The 16,355-nt window shown below is 42.9% G+C and overlaps 1 pseudogene; it reads right to left on the reverse strand.

Annotated features, from left to right (window-relative positions):
• LOC118369445 (inactive tyrosine-protein kinase 7-like) overlaps positions 1 to 7,979 on the reverse strand; it is a 195,689-nt pseudogene extending 187,710 nt beyond the window's left edge.
• Between the last annotated feature and the right edge of the window lie 8,376 nt (positions 7,980 to 16,355).

Below are 16,355 nucleotides of genomic sequence, written 5' to 3' on the forward strand. Positions count from 1 at the left end.
GTATGTAAATCTCGACAAACAGAAAATACATCTCTCCCTACTCAGTATCAAAGGCCTGGCTTAACAATCACCGAATGTCATTCAACCTTTTGGTGTTTTGTAACAGATGTCTCTCTCCATTCATCAAATGGCAGGTATGCCGTTTGGATGCTGGGATTTTATTAGAGTGGAGTGAAAGAACGTGCGCAGGTAGCCTACAGGAGACTTTTGAAGTAGCGTAATCAGATTAAAACATTATAACTGGTTGTGTTTAAGCCGCACATAAAAAGGTAATACAGTGTAAAAATGAAATGACAAATATTTAGGCTATATTGAAGCCTTATGTTCGAGGGCGAGTAGTAGCCGCTCGGAACGGAAAGGAGGCAGAACAAGCGTTAAGCTTTCCTGAATAACTGGACCTGCTGGGAGCATAGGTCTTTGTGGCCACAGAACGGCAACAGACAGGGCATCAGTATCAGAAGTACAGAAATACAGCCAGGCCACGGTTTCAGTTAAGAAAATATGTCACCGGACAACGTGCCGGGGAAGATTTTAAACTTACCGTCCATTTGGTAATTTACCGGACACAGATGCATTGAGTGTGTAACCCATTCGGGCATCCACCCACGGCTCTCAGAATGACAGAAATCACATTTATATTATGGTAATTCATCTTAACACAACATGCAACTCCTGTAATGAGGGAGCCAACAAAACGTACATTTTCAAACATTTGCCAAAATGCAATTGGCAGAAGCCCGGACTTGAAACACTATTCTAAACAGTGCACTTAATGCAAGCAGTACATTTGGGAAAGAATTCAGACTTTTTCCACATCTTGTAACGTTACAGCCTTATTCTAAAATGGGTTAAATAAAACATTTTCCTCATCCATCTACACACAATACCCCTCAATGACAAAGCGAAAACAGGTTTTTAGAAACTTTAGCACATGTATTACAAATAAAAAACAGAAATACCTTATTTACATAAGTACTCAGAACCTTTATTACGAGACTCAAAATTGAGCTCAGGTGCATCCTGTTCCCATTGATCATCCTTGAGAGGTTTCTACAACTTGATTGGAGTCCACCTGTGGTAAATTCAATTGATTGGACATGATTTGGAAAGGCACACACCTGTCTATATAATGTCCCACAGTTGACAGTGCATGTCAGAGCAAAAACCAAGTCATGAAGTTGAAGGAATTGTCTGTAGAGCTCCCAGACAGGATTGTGTCGCGGCACAGATCTGGGGAATGGTACCAAAACCACCAAAACTCTTCCTAGAGCTGGCCGCCCAGCCAGACGGAGCAATCGGGGGAGAAGGGCCTTGGTCAGGGAGGTGACCAAGAACCGGATGGTCACTCTGACAGAGCTCCAGAGTTCCTCTGTGGAGATGGGAGAACCTTCCAGAAGGACAACATATAGACAGCTATAGACAGCTGCGACAACAGACGAGCTAAATTATTTCTATGCTCGCTTCATGGCAAGTAACACTGAAACATGCATGAGAGCATCAGCTGCCAAGCCGCACTGCTTCTTGACACACTGTGTGATCACGCTCTCCGTGGCCAATGTGAGTAAGACCTTTGAACAGGTCAACAATCACAAGGATTAGGTCCAGACGGATTACCAGGGCGTGTACTCCGAGCATGCCCTGACCAACTGACAGGTGTCTTCACTGACATTTTCAACCAGTCCCTGACTGAGTCTGTAATACCAACCTGTTTCAAGCAGAACACCATAGTGTTCTTTGGCACAGGGACTAAGGTAAACCTGCCTAAATGACTACCGACCCGTAGCACTCACATCTGTAGCCATGAATTGCATTGAAAGGCTAAACATGGCTCACATCAATACCATTATCCCAGAAACCCTAGACCCACTTCAATTTGCATTCTGCCCCAACAGATCCACAGATGATGCAATCTCTATTGCACTCCACTGCCCCTTCACACCTGGACAAAAGGAACATCTATGTGAGTAGGCTATTCATTGACTACAGCTCAGCGTTCAGCACCATAGTGCCCTCAAAGCTCACCTCCATCTGAAAATGGATCCTGGACTTCCTGACAGGCCTTTCCCAGGTGGTAAGGAACAACACATCCGCCACGCTGATCCTCAACACGGGGGGCCCCTCAAGCGTGCGTGCTCAGTCACCTCCTGTACACCCTGTTCACTCATGACTGCATGGCTAGGCACAACTCCAAAACCATCATGAAGTTTGCCGATGACACAACAGTGGTTGGACTGATCACTGAAAACGTTGAGAGCCTATAGGAAGGAGGGAGGTCAGAGACCTGGCCGTGTGGTGCCAAGACAACAACCTCTCCCTCAATGTGCTCAGGGCAAAGGAGATGATTGTGGACTACAGGAAAAAGAGGACGGAGCAAGCCCCATTCTCATTGACGGGTCTGCAGTGGAACTTCAAGTTCCTTGGTGTCTACATCACCAACAAACTATCATGGTTCAAACACACCAAGACAGTCATGAAGAGGGCACGACAAAGCCTATTCCCCTCAGGAGACTGAAAAGATTTGGCTTGGGTCCACAGATCCTCAAATGTTTCTACAGCTGTACCATCGAGTGCTTTCTGACTGGCTGCATCACTGCCTGGTTTGGCATCTGCTCGGCCACCGACCGCAAGGCACTACAGATCGTAGTGATCGTAGCCAAGCTTCCTGCCATCCAGGACTTCTATACCAGGCGGTGTCAGAGGAAGGCCCTAAAAATTGTCAAAGACTCCAGCCACCCGAGTCATAGACTGTTCTCTCTGCTACCGCACGGCAAGCGGTACCGGAGCGCCAGGTCTAGGTCCAAAAGGCTTCTTAACAGCTTCTATCTCAAAGCCATAAGACTCCTGAACAGCTAATCAAAAGGGCTACCCAGACCTCGCTCTAAATCTGGGACCAAAAGGCATGTGCCTAGTCACTTGTTTTTTTTGTGATACTTTTTATCCCCTTTTTGCCACAATTTCATGATATAGTAGTTACAGTCTTGTGCCATCGCTGCAACTCCCGTACAGACTCGAGAGAGGCGAAGTTCGAGAGCCATGCGTCCGCCGAAACAGTTGTTTTATGCACGTGACGACAAACTGCACCAACTGTCCCAAAAAGTGATTGTTACGCAACACGACAGTTAACACGCGCTGCCTGCTAATTATCTATAGGCTGTTTCAACTTGTCAATTTCAAATTATCTTCCAACAAGTTGTACTTTCTCACAACAGTTTCAATTGAGAGCCTTCCGAGTGTTGCAGTGGTCTAGCTGGGTGACACTAGAGATTCTGGGTTTGAGTCAATTACATTTGTATGGCCTAAACAAGAGTTTTTTGAGCTGCGTGTCTCATGTCTTGGCCGTCTTGACATTCATGCACAATGAGGCACATGGCCTCTCCGCTATTCCTTTATGTTCTTGTGGTTTTATACAGAAAATTGGTGCAGGTTGACTGATTTTATGTGTGGTATGATTGTTAGTTAAGATTTGGACAAACAATCCACCTACCACTATTGTCGCTATGGATAGAGGGCAGGATAGAGGTGACTGTATAGTAAGCGAAAAAGAAAAGGGTAGTGCATAAGGGAAGTACCAAAACACCTTGATAGGAGAGGCGCATGCAAGGAGATGAGAACATTTGGCAATATAGAATAAATGACATGGTAAAAACTGCAAAATGGGGACTGTAACACAGAGGGGAAATAAATGCACTACCCTCCCATGTGCCCAATATTATTTTTTAAATTGTTTTAATTGTTTTTTAAAAATCACACAACCCTCCACAAAGCAACAAAAGAAAGTTTGACAACTCCACCCTATTTTTGACCAGCCCCCGCCCCCCCCATGTGCGCCACCATCACATGTGCGCTACAAAAACACCACTGAACAACAGTCTCTTGCTAGGTTTGCACTGGAATGAAAGAAAACGTAAACCTGGAAAATCAAAACGGAGAAAAAAAACTGAATTTGAGAGAAAAAAACCAGAGCAGAATTAGGCAAAAAATAAAATAAAATGTAACATTTTATAGAGCCCTATTTTCCCCATCTAATCTCAGTTTTCTTCTTGTGTGTGTGTGTGTGTGTGTGTGTGTGTGTGTGTGTGTATGCATGTATGTGTGTATGTGTTCGTGCGCATGTGGCATGGGACCTCCTTGATCATGTGCATGAGGGACATTACTGAAGCGTGTTAGAATGAATGTGATCTGGCTGTGAGTGTACCTAGCTCTGGTCTATTCATCTCCCTAACAGAACAGACAGCCATTCCCTTCAGAGGCCGAGTGCAGAGAGTGGAGTGGAGGGGAGTGGATAAAGAGGGGCGATTGTGCTCTCAACTTCAGCAGAGTGAATTCCTCTAAAGGAACACATACACCTGGAAGGAATACACGTGATGCAGCCAACTACATTTCATTGCAGCTCATTTGATAGGCAGAGATCAAAACATACCCTAAATATGACATGAGAGTTAAGAGTTAAATGGGCAGGATAAGAACATTCCTTTCATAAAACTAGGAATGATCCATGGCTTTTTCTTGGCTTTGTAACACCCTGCAGAGGTTATGAACTCTCGAGTCTTTATCAACTGGTTGGATGGATTCTGATCTTTTTTCTATCCCTCTTGTTTTCTTTGTACTTCGTTTCATTGGCACCGACCCCCCAAAGCTGTACCCCATAGCATACATATGGCTGGAGCTAAGAAAAGCATGGCAAATTGGCCAAGAAGACAGACCTGAAAAAATAGCAACTATCTGAATAAATATGCTAATAAGCCAATATGAAAGCCAATCTTGTCTGTGTATTTGAGGAATGTAGTCATGTGCACCATTCACAGTGCATGCATACCAACATGGAGGAGAACAACTGTCTTTTCCAGTATGGGATACAAACACAACGTAATTTTGTAAACCCATCTTTTTCCATTTACAATAAGGTTAGGCCTATACCATCAAGAGTATACAGTTTACAAGAGCATTAAAAGAGTAATAAGCTCTTAGGTGCAATGACACCATAGTATTGGATGAGATATGTGTTGCAAATAAAGCAATGTTACATTCTTCTCAGCAGGTAAACTACTTCCAATCTATAGGTAGGCTATGTTACAATGTTGCATATGCCCGGTGTGAGCCTTTTAAAGTAGAGTGTGAACCTCAACATTTCAACTTTATTTTCTTCAGATAGAAATGGTAGCGTACTTTTACAGACTGCAACATGACAGCCGGATGTAGGCAAATGTAAAGAAACAGGTAGCGTTTGGCATCGAAACAATGACAAAGTTCCGAACAAATATCGGTTGACTGTCATACCTTGATCATGGAGCACAATGTATGGAACCAGAAGTATATTATTATGGATTTGTCGAACTAACCCATTTATAGATGCAAACTACCTTACATGCCTATTGATGAAGGTATATTATTCCCGGGGTACTTTTGTTAAGGGTTTGGTTTAAACATTTGCTCTAAAAAATTTTTTTTTACAAAAAGTTTAATTACTACACATTTACAGGGTTAGGGTTCCCACATGGTCATATCTCCACGTTACAGTGCTTGTATGAACATTTACATTAAGTGGTTTGTAAGGATGGTCAATTAATACTGCACAAGAAGTGGTTGTTTTCCATGATATTTGATCAAGAAAAATATTTAATTTGATGTGGATGTTTTTGCCCATAACTTTACACTTTTTATGTAAATGTTTGAGCACAGGGTTTTGTTCTTTCTGGATTCCATTAGAATGACAATTGCAGAGAAAGGGACAGGGCAACAACTCTTACAATCCAAATTATTGAATCCTGCAAGACTTAAGTTCTTAAGTTCACTACGGTTGGTCTCATCCTGGATGCTGATTGTTTAAAACCGCATTCCAGCCGATGTCTATTCCACAAGTTAGCCACCGACTAAAGCTATGACTTTGAAAAGCCTATTTACTCTGTTCCATCTCACTGCGCAATCCACTGTCTCATCAGCCCAGCCAGGCAATTTATAAACTTGATCTCGACTTTAAAAAGCATCATCAGCATTTGTATAAACCTTGCTGTCTGTCTCTCCAACATTTGCAACATTGTTTCAAAGTTGAAATTCGATCTCCAGCTGCCCTTTAGTAATGAACATCCCTGGAGTCGGGAGGAGACAGACAGGCAGGCAAGGCAGCTTTTCTCAGCCAGTCGAAATCATGAATTATCTGGCATCATTGTTATGGATATATACAGGGAAATAACAATAGAAAACAGGTAAAAACAAAACAAAATGCAACTAGTCTTTCCAACTTCAGTTTGAAGTGATTGTGGTAGGTGTGTTGTTGGCTAGCTCCTCTGAACAACAGTGTCCTGACAAGAAAGAACATGTTTTATGCCAGTCGAAATTGCGCATCATTAGCTCATTATTATGGATGTATCCAAATAAATATCACTAGAAAACAGCTTAAACAAACACAAATACAGCTAGTTTTCTGTTATTCTGGTTGAACTGTTTGACGTGACTGTAAGTGGAACATTTGGAACAAATGACTGGGTCCCGTCCATAGATACAGGAGCTACATCTTGTGCAAAAATGAAATAGTATGAATACATTCATCAAAAAAAGGTTAATGGAAATATGTCAATCATTATTTGAATATGATGGTAACCCGTTGTTTAAAGTGGTAAGGCCATCGAAGAATGGAGGATATATTGGCACCTTTTGCAGGCCCGAGACGAACAACACCAGTGACAATATATCCTCCAAATACCGGCTTCTCGGGCATTATCGCGTAATTATACACCTACTTTTTTTTGCCAAAGCAGAGAGGCGGTGGGAAAAAATTGTCACCCTACAGATGTCTATATATGTCCCTGATACTTGTAAGGGCTGGTGCACTACTTTTGTATTTATATATATATATATATATATATATATATATATATTATTATTTGTTCCTTCTTCTAGATGTGCTGAAGCACCCTTACTTCTCAGGGCTATGTCTGATACAGTATCTTTTTATTGTTAAGATTATTTCAGGCTGAGAGAAGGGGCATATCAGCACGTTTATTAACATTTCGAAACATTAAAACACAGCGTCGTATTGTAGTTCACAGGTAGCCAACCGTGGGCAGTTATCTACCGAAACCCCGATGAAGAAGCTAACGTCAAACTTGATCTAGATAGACTGTATCACATCCGGACATGATTGGGAGTCCCATAGGGCGGCCCACAATTGGCCCAGCGTCTTCCGAGTTTGGCCGGGGTAGGCCATCAATGTAAATAAAAATGTGTTCTTAATTAACGGACTTGCCTAGTTAAATAACATGTTAAATACAATGTACAAAAAAATAGCAAATAATGTATAGAAACCCCGCGCTTGAATTCCTTAGCTCGGACAATACTTTCTAAGCTAATGGGCTGTTCGTGTGACAGACTACAGTAAATGCCTTGCGAGTTTATAGCTTACCTTTCATGCAAATAATGCCAATTGAGAGGAAAGTAGCCACCGGTGGCTTTCTGGTGTTGGTAACCTTAGAGTTTGTATTGCCTTCTCGCCGTTGTCGGTCATTCTTCGTAGATAGTTCCATGATTGTCAGCTACTTGGTACTGGAGACTGTAGCGACAAAAAGGAAAACGGGGAACTCCGCACGTCAACGTCTGCGCAAAAAGAGCACAACCTATGCAGGTCGAGCAGAAGGTATGGAAGGTATGACAACCTACTTCAACCACCTCTCCGGGAACACCAAGAGGGAAGACAACCACGTAAAATAGCACTGTTTAGATATGACTGAATAGTTAAATAAAATTGGAAAACAAGTTTGCCATATATCCCATGTTCTTCTTGTAGTCTGTAATAGAAATGTAGATTGGGAATATTAATCTAGTATTTGCACAATCTTTTGGTTGATTTCGTACTCCACCTCTCTCTTATGAGCCGTCCACCTAGAAATCCGATCAAAAGACCTGTTCAGTCCTGAACCCACATGAGTCTCGATCATCGGTGCCTGGAACTCGTCTTTTTCTCCTACAACGCGCACTCATACTCACTCCCATTGCCGTCGCTTCCGGTATCTAGGCTGGTAATCGCATGCTAGGGATAAAGAATACAATGCTGCTTCCCCCTGGTTGAAAGTAGTCAGGAGAGATTTGTTCAACGTGTATTAAATAACTTAATTGTTATGGAAACACTAACTCCACTGCAAATTATTCAAAATAAACTAAAATAATGTGTCATTTCCTAAATGTACAGTTTGTATAGCCTAACATAAATTATTTTGATTTCTCAGCCAGGCGCAATTCAACACAAATCAAATGTATTGGTCACATACACATGTTTAGCAGATGTTATTGAGTGTGTAGTGAAATGCTTGTTACCTTTTATGCATCCTGGACTTTGGCGATCAAAGGGTCAAATTTACACAGAGTCTGTCCACTCTTGTACACTTCTGTAGTAACACATTCATTACTAGCCTACAAGTTAGGAAAGGCATAAGAATAGAATCTTCTTGATTGGTATTCATCTCATGAATACACCTTGTGAATAAAAGAAAAGCCAGCCACATCCCTACACCAACACCTCGCTTCTAGCTAAACACCTTCTTCGCCTGCTTTGAGGATAACAACATGAGCCGCCGACATGGGTCCCCAGCACTCACGAGGACTATGTGCTCCTGATCTCTGTGGCCAATGTGAGTAAGACATGTATGCGGGTTAAGACTAGCAAGGCTGCCGGCCCAGACAGCATCCCAAGCGGCATCCTCAGAGCATGTGCAGACCAGCTGGCTGGAGTGTTTACAGCCTTCTCTCACTATCCCAGTCTGTTGTCCCCACTTGATTCAAGATGTCTACCATCATTCCTGTACCCAAGAAAGCGAAGGTAACTGAACTAAATGTCTATTCTCCATAGCACTTATTTCTGTAATCATGAAGTGCTTTGAGAGGCTAGTTACAGTCTGGAACCCTCCCTGTGCAACTGGGTCCTGGACTTCCTGACAGGCCGACCCCAAGTGGTGAAGATAGACAACAACTCCTCCGCCACGCTGATCTTCAACACAGGAGTGCATGCTCAGCCCCCTCCTGTTCATCCATGACTCCGTGGCCATGCACGTCTAACTCAATCATCAAGTTTGCTGACGACAACAGTGGTAGGCCGGATTACCAACAACAACGAGACAGCCTAACAGGAAGGAGGTGAATGCCTTGGCGGAGTGGTAAATGGAAAATAACCTCTCCCTCAACGTCAACAAAACGAAGGAGCTGATTGTGGACAACAGGAGACAGCAGAGAGAGCACACCCCCACCCACATAGACAGTGTGGTGAAGAAGGCCAAAAGGTCAAAAGTCTCAAGTTTCTCGGCGCACATATCACTGACGACCAGAAATGGTCCCTTCACACAGACAGTGTGGTGAAGAAGGCACAAGAGCGCCTCTTCAACCTCAGGAGGCTGAGGAAATTTGTCTTGGCCGCTAAGACCCTCACAAATTTATACAGAGCCTCCTGTCGGGCAGTGTCACCGCTTGGTACGTCAACTGCACCGTCAGAGACCACAGGGCTCTCCGAAGTGTGGTGTGGACAGCCCATCGCATCATCTGGGGAACACTGCCTGCCCTCCAGGACATCTACTGCAACCGGTGTCACAGAAATGCCAAGAACATCGTCAAGGACTCCAGCCACCCGAGCCACAGCCTGTTCACCCCGCTACCTTCTAGGAGGCGTAGACAGTACAGGTGCATCAAAGCTGGGACTGAGAGCCATCAGAATGTTTAACAGTCACCACTAGCTGGTCTCTGCCCAGTATCCTGCCCTGAACCTCAGACACTGTCACTCGCCGGCTACCACCCGGCACTCTACCCTGCACCTTAGATCCTGCTGCCCTATGTACATATAGTCAACATTGGTCACTTTAATAATGTTTACACACTATTTAACATACTTTATACAGTATATAGTGTGTTCTGGTCATGGCTCATGCTATAAATACTGCTATACTCACCTTTTCTATTCACATACTGTTCATAATGTCTATACACACCATTCATACATACAATTCCATACATTTTCCTATGGGGATTTGTACTGTCTATTTATATGTTTTCTCGACATAGTTCATTCTAATATTTCTACTACTGTACATGGCACTTTAGTTCCACTGTTTATACTCACCGCATATTTATTTATATACTGGATTCTTGACATAGCTCACTCAAATATATCTACTGCTATACATATAACCCCTAGGATATCTTGTGTAAATTCATCCGGTGTAGGTACGTATGGATTGCATTCGGATTACTGTTACAGTGCTATTTGGGTTGGTATTGGATTTTTTTCCAGACATTTCTTGTCAATCTTTATTTATTTTATTATTTGTGTACCTAACATTTTCCTGTAATGTTAGGAGCTAGTAAAATAAGCATGTCACTGCACCCTCTATAACATCTCAAATCAAATCAAATTGTATTGGACGTGTAACATATTTTGCAGATGTGTTTCAGGTGCAGCTGAATGCTTATGTTTCTATCTCAAACAGTGAAGTATACCTAACAGTACAAAACAATTCACACAAATCCCTCAAATAAAAATGAAGACATTAAGAAGTATCAGAACAAGCAATGTCAGAGCCCGGAATACGAATATATACAGTGCCTTGCGAAAGTATTCGGCCCCCTTGAACTTTGCGACCTTTTGCCACATTTCAGGCTTCAAACAAAGATATAAAACTGTATTTTTTTGTGAAGAATCAACAACAAGTGGGACACAATCATGAAGTGGAACGACATTTATTGGATATTTCAAACTTTTTTAACAAATCAAAAACTGAAAAATTGGGCGTGCAAAATTATTCAGCCCCCTTAAGTTAATACTTTGTAGCGCCACACTGGACAGAGGAACTCTGACTAGAAGACTAGCATTCCGGAGTCGCCTCTTCACTGTTGATGTTGAGACCCACTCCTCTTTCTATTCTAGTTAGAGCCAGTTTGCTCTGTGAAGGGAGTTGTACACAGCGTGTTAGGAGACTTACCTTGTGCAGATGCATAATGGGCTTTGCAGGCGTGGTTCCCTTGCGGACGCTGAATACATTTAATTTAACTGCTGAAAAACCTCCCACTTGCTGGCCAACACGTTTCTCCTGGAGTTTTCATTCAATAGGGTTTTCAGTACATTTATCTGAAGCCATCCTTTTAAATTTGGTGTACATACACTGCTCAAAAAAATAAAGGGAACACTTAAGCAACACAATGTAACTCCAAGTCAATCACACTTCTGTGAAATCAAACTGTCCACTTAGGAAGCAACACTGATTGACAATACATTTCACATGCTGTTGTGCAAATGGAATAGACAACAGGTGGAAATTATAGGCAATTAGCAAGACACCCCCAATAAAGGAGTGGTTCTGCAGGTGGTGACCACAGACCACTTCTCAGTTCCTATGCTTCCTGGCTGATGTTTTGGTCACTTTTGAATGCTGGCGGTGCTTTCACTCTAGTGGTAGCTTGAGATGGAGTCTACAACCCACATAAGTGGCTCAGGTATTGCAGCTCATCCAGGATGGCACATCAATGCGAGCTGTGGCAAGAAGGTTTGCTGTGTCTGTCAGCGTAGTGTCCAGAGCATGGAGGCGCTACCAGGAGACAGGCCAGTACATCAGGAGACATGGAGGAGGCCGTAGGAGGGCAACAACCCAGCAGCAGGACCGCTACCTCCACCTTTGTGCAAGGAGGAGCAGGAGGAGCACTGCCAGAGCCCTGCAAAATGACCTCCAGCAGGCCACAAATGTGCATGTGTCTGCTCAAACGGTCAAAAACAGACTCCATGAGGGTCCGACGTCCACAGGTGGGGGTTGTGCTCACAGCCCAACACCGTGCAGGACGTTTGGCATTTGCCAGAGAACACCAAGATTGGCAAATTCGCCACTGGCGCCCTGTGCTCTTCACAGATGAAAGCAGGTTCACACTGAGCACATGTGACAGACGTGACAGAGTCTGGAGACGCCATGGAGAACGTTCTGCTGCCTGCAACATCCTCCAGCATGACCGGTTTGGCGGTGGGTCAGTCATGGTGTGGGGTGGCATTTCTTTGGGGGGCCGCACAGCCCTCCATGTGCTCGCCAGAGGTAGCCTGACTGCCATTAGGTACCGAGATGAGATCCTCAGACCCCTTGTGAGACCATATGCTGGTGCGGTTGGCCCTGGGTTCCTCCTAATGCAAGACAATGCTAGAGCTCATGTGGCTGGAGTGTGTCAGCATTTCCTGCAAGAGGAAGGCATTGATGCTATGGACTGGCCCGCCCGTTTCCCAGACCTGAATCCAATTGAGCACATCTGGGACATCATGTCTCGCTCCATCCACCAACGCCACTTTTCACCACAGACTATCCAGGAGTTGGCGGATGCTTTAGTCCAGGTCTGCCACCTCATCAGGAGCATGCCCAGGCGTTGTAGGGAGGTCATACAGGCCACACACACTACTGAGCCTCATTTTGACTTGTTTTAAAGGACATTACATCAAAGTTGGATCAGCCTGTCGTGTGGTTTTCCACTTTCATTTTGAGTGTGACTCCATATCCAGACCTCCATGGGTTAATAAATTTGCTTTCCATTGATAATTTTTGTGTGATTTTGTTGTCAGCACATTCAACTATGTGAAGAAAAAAGTATTTAATAAGAATATTTCATTCATTCAGATCTAGGATGTGTTAGTGTTCCCTTTATTTTTTCAAGCAGTGTAGTAGGGATCAATGAAAGAAAGCCATGTAAATACACGCATCTTCATCTCCTTTTCAGCACCAATTGGTTGTTTTAAAGATACTCTGATATTGAATATTATTTAGGCAAGGTCCGAATTACGGTGAGACATTAGCTCCCCTAAAAGCAACAAAAGTCCAAATTTGGGGGGCCTCTAAATAATGCAAATTAAACCATTCTCCTATTTGTTTAAAATGTAGTCGTAAATATGTTTTATAAATGGTAAATATTAAAATAAAAGCTTCCAAATGAAATAAAACTCTCCCACCTCTGTCATGGTTTAACCAGGAGTCACCAACCTGTTGATCACTGTCGACAAGCCGATCTTGGACGCAATTTTTTTATTTAAATCATAAATGTCTAAATGTTTTAATTTATTATTATTATTTATTAATTTAATTTCAAATGCGCCCCGTGTGAGCCCTGTGTGTAGTGATGGGGGTCGAGGGGCGGGGGAGGGGTATATCCGCCTTAACTAGCTCAAAGACACTTGTTGTAACGCTCACAAGCTATCAAGCTAACAATACGACAGCGGAGGCACAACGGAAAAAGCAAAAAAAAACGTATTTTCATGTAGAATGGGGACACGGTTTTCTGTTCACCCTAGTTAAGGATGAAAGGATTTGCCTGATTTGTCACCAGGCTGTAGCGCTCACAAAAAGGGTTAAGGTGGAGCGCTGCCATCCAAGTTCATAGAAACCTACCCGCTAAAGAGCGCGCTTAGTTCAAAGAAAGTTGACAAGCTCAAGTTTGTATTGAAAGCACAGCGGTCGCTTTTTACCAAACCGACAGCTAAAAGTAAGGCTGCAACAGAGGCATCCTTCCGTGTCAGCCATCTCTTGGCTAAACATAATAAATCGTTCACCGATGGAGGCAATGGCAGTTGCCACCAAGACGTCATTCGAAGAATTAAAATCAAAGGACGTTAAAAATGCCAATTGGAGCAGCCACTTTGACAGAAGGGTAGAGTCGTTATTGGAGGCAGTGTTGCCAACAAATTTTCAGGGTAAGTTGCTAGAGGCAGGTTGATTTGTTGCTAAAAGTTGCTAAATGACGTTGTGATGTCATTGCGTGATAACGTATAGCTGCGTCATTATGTAGAATACACAATAACATTACTCAAATTGATTGGCCATCTCGTTTGGTTTCAGAAAACCATACAGCCATTTTCCAACCAAGGAGAGGTGTCAGAAATAGCGATACAATTATCTTCATCTGATGGCACTCCCAGGTCTCCATGTTAGACAATAAATGTTTGTTTTGTTCGATAAAGTTCATCTTTATGTCCAAATACCTCCTTTTTGTTCGCGCGTTTAGTCCAGTAATCCAAAGGCACAAAGTCTAGACGAAAAGTTTAAAAAAGTTCCATTACAGTTCGTAGAAACATGTCAAACGATGCATATAATCAATCTTTAGAATGTTTTTATCATAAATCTTCAATAATATTCCAACCGGACAATTCCGTTGTCATTAGAAAGGAAAGAGAACGGAGCTCGCACTCATGGCCACGCACGATAATGAACTAAATGCTTTCAGCTGAGCCACCTGCTTAGAGTGGTCTTATTCTCTCCCCTTTCACAATGGAAGCCTGAAACAACTTTCTAAAGACTGTTGACATCTAGTGGAAGCCTTTGGCAGTGCAATCTGACCCCATAGACAGGATATTGGATAGGCAATCACTTAAAAAAACTACAAACCTCAGATTTCCCACTTCCTGGTTGGATTGTTCTCAGATTTTTGCCTGCCATATGAGTTCTGTTATACTCACAGACATTATTTTAACAGTTTTGGAAACTTTAGAGTGTTTTATATCCAAATCTACTAATTATATGCATAGTCTAGCTTCTGGGCCTGAGAAACAGGCAGTTTACTCTGGGCACGCTTTTCATCCAAACTTCCCAATGCTGCCCCCTATCCCAATGAAGTTAAACCATTTATTTCTATGTGATGGTGCTGTCCACTCAGTGCTGAATTTTGGTATAGATTTTCCTTTGTACTTCCTCATTTCCACCATTTGTTTGCCATGCGTCCTTTGCCTTAATTCCAATGCATTCTATTTATCTGTTGATTTAGCATTGTTTACTTTTGTCAGCCAGCTGTTTAGAGCACTCGTTGCTTTGTTTTTCAAGTACACACAGGTAGAATACTGGTGTTCTCCGTGCCATTTTTCAGTCAGCTGTTAGAGGTCATTGTTTTGTTTTTTCGGGTACGTGCGGGTACTGGTGTTCTTTGTGCCATCCGTGGCCAGACTGTTTATTTAGCTTCATTATTTTCTATCAATATTTGTTTTCTTTCCTGGATCAGCTGATGATGGTCGACAATATCACTAGACAACGAGCCTACAGCTAGACATCAATGCGCATCCAATCCATCCAACAAGTAGACGATGCGTTAGTGACAGTAGGCCTATACGGTGATTATTTTGGTTAGAAGAGTTTAACATTCGGTGAGAAGCATTAGATTTTGCAATGGCATAGGCCTACATTCTTCTGGGTTTGTGTGCCCATGAGAACTGTTTTCACAGCGAAACATACAGTAATTAAATGTTACTTAGGCATTGTTACACTTACGGTGCATTTTCTGAGATCTCCAAGATCCATGATTCGTACAGGGTTTAAGTTCAATGTCCTAATTCAATTGTTAAATGCTTGACAAAGAACATTGTCATAAATGTCATTCATGTATGGAAAGAAAGGTAGAGTTTTATGTCACATGAACTAAAGTCTTAAACATGTTTTGATACAACTCATGTTTTATCTTGAATGTAGGCTTGGAGTGTACTATGGTGTTAAATGCTGAGCTGTCGTCGATGAACAGCATTCTTACCTATGTATTCCTCTTGTCCAGATGGAGCAGGAGTGCAGATAGAGCAGTGTGCAGTGTGATGGCGATTGCATTGTCTGGGGACCTATTGGGTCGGTATGTAAATTAAGGTGGGTCTAGAGTGGCAGGTAAGTTGGAGGTGATATGATCCTTGACTAGTCTCTCAAAGCACTTCATGATGACAGAAGCGGGTGCTACGGGGCGATAGTCATTTAGTTCAGTTATCTTTGCCTTCTGGAACAGGAACAATGGTGGCCATCTTGAAGCATGTGAGAACAGCAAACTGGGATATGAAGAGATTGAATATGTCTGTAAACACACCAGCCAGCTGGTCTGCGCATGCTCTGAGGACCCAGCTAGGGATGCCATCTGGGCCGGCAGCCTTGTGAGGGTTAACACATTTAAATGTTTTACTCACGTTGGCCCACAGAGAAGGAGAGGGCCGCAGTCCTTGGTAGCGGGCCACGTCTGTGGCACTGTATTATCCTCAAAGCTGGCAGAGGTGTTTCGTTTTTCTGGAAGCAAGACTGTCTGTGACATGGTTGGTTTTCTTTTTGTAGTCCGTAATTGCCTGTAGACCCTGCCACATACGTCTCGTGCCTGAGCCATTGATTCACAACTCCACTTTGTCCCTATACCGACATTTTGCTTGATTGATTGCCTTGCAGAGGGAATAACTACACTGTTAATATTCGGCCATATTCCCAGTCATCTTGCCATTGTTAAATGCAGTGGTTCGCACTTTTCAGTTTTGCGCAAATGCCGCGATCTATCCACAGTTTCTGATTAGGGTAGATTTTAATAGTCACAGTGGGTACAGCATCTACAATGTACTTCCTTATAAACTCACC

Source organism: Oncorhynchus keta, chromosome 36 (assembly GCF_023373465.1).
Source record: "Oncorhynchus keta strain PuntledgeMale-10-30-2019 chromosome 36, Oket_V2, whole genome shotgun sequence".
Lineage (NCBI taxonomy): Eukaryota > Metazoa > Chordata > Actinopteri > Salmoniformes > Salmonidae > Oncorhynchus > Oncorhynchus keta.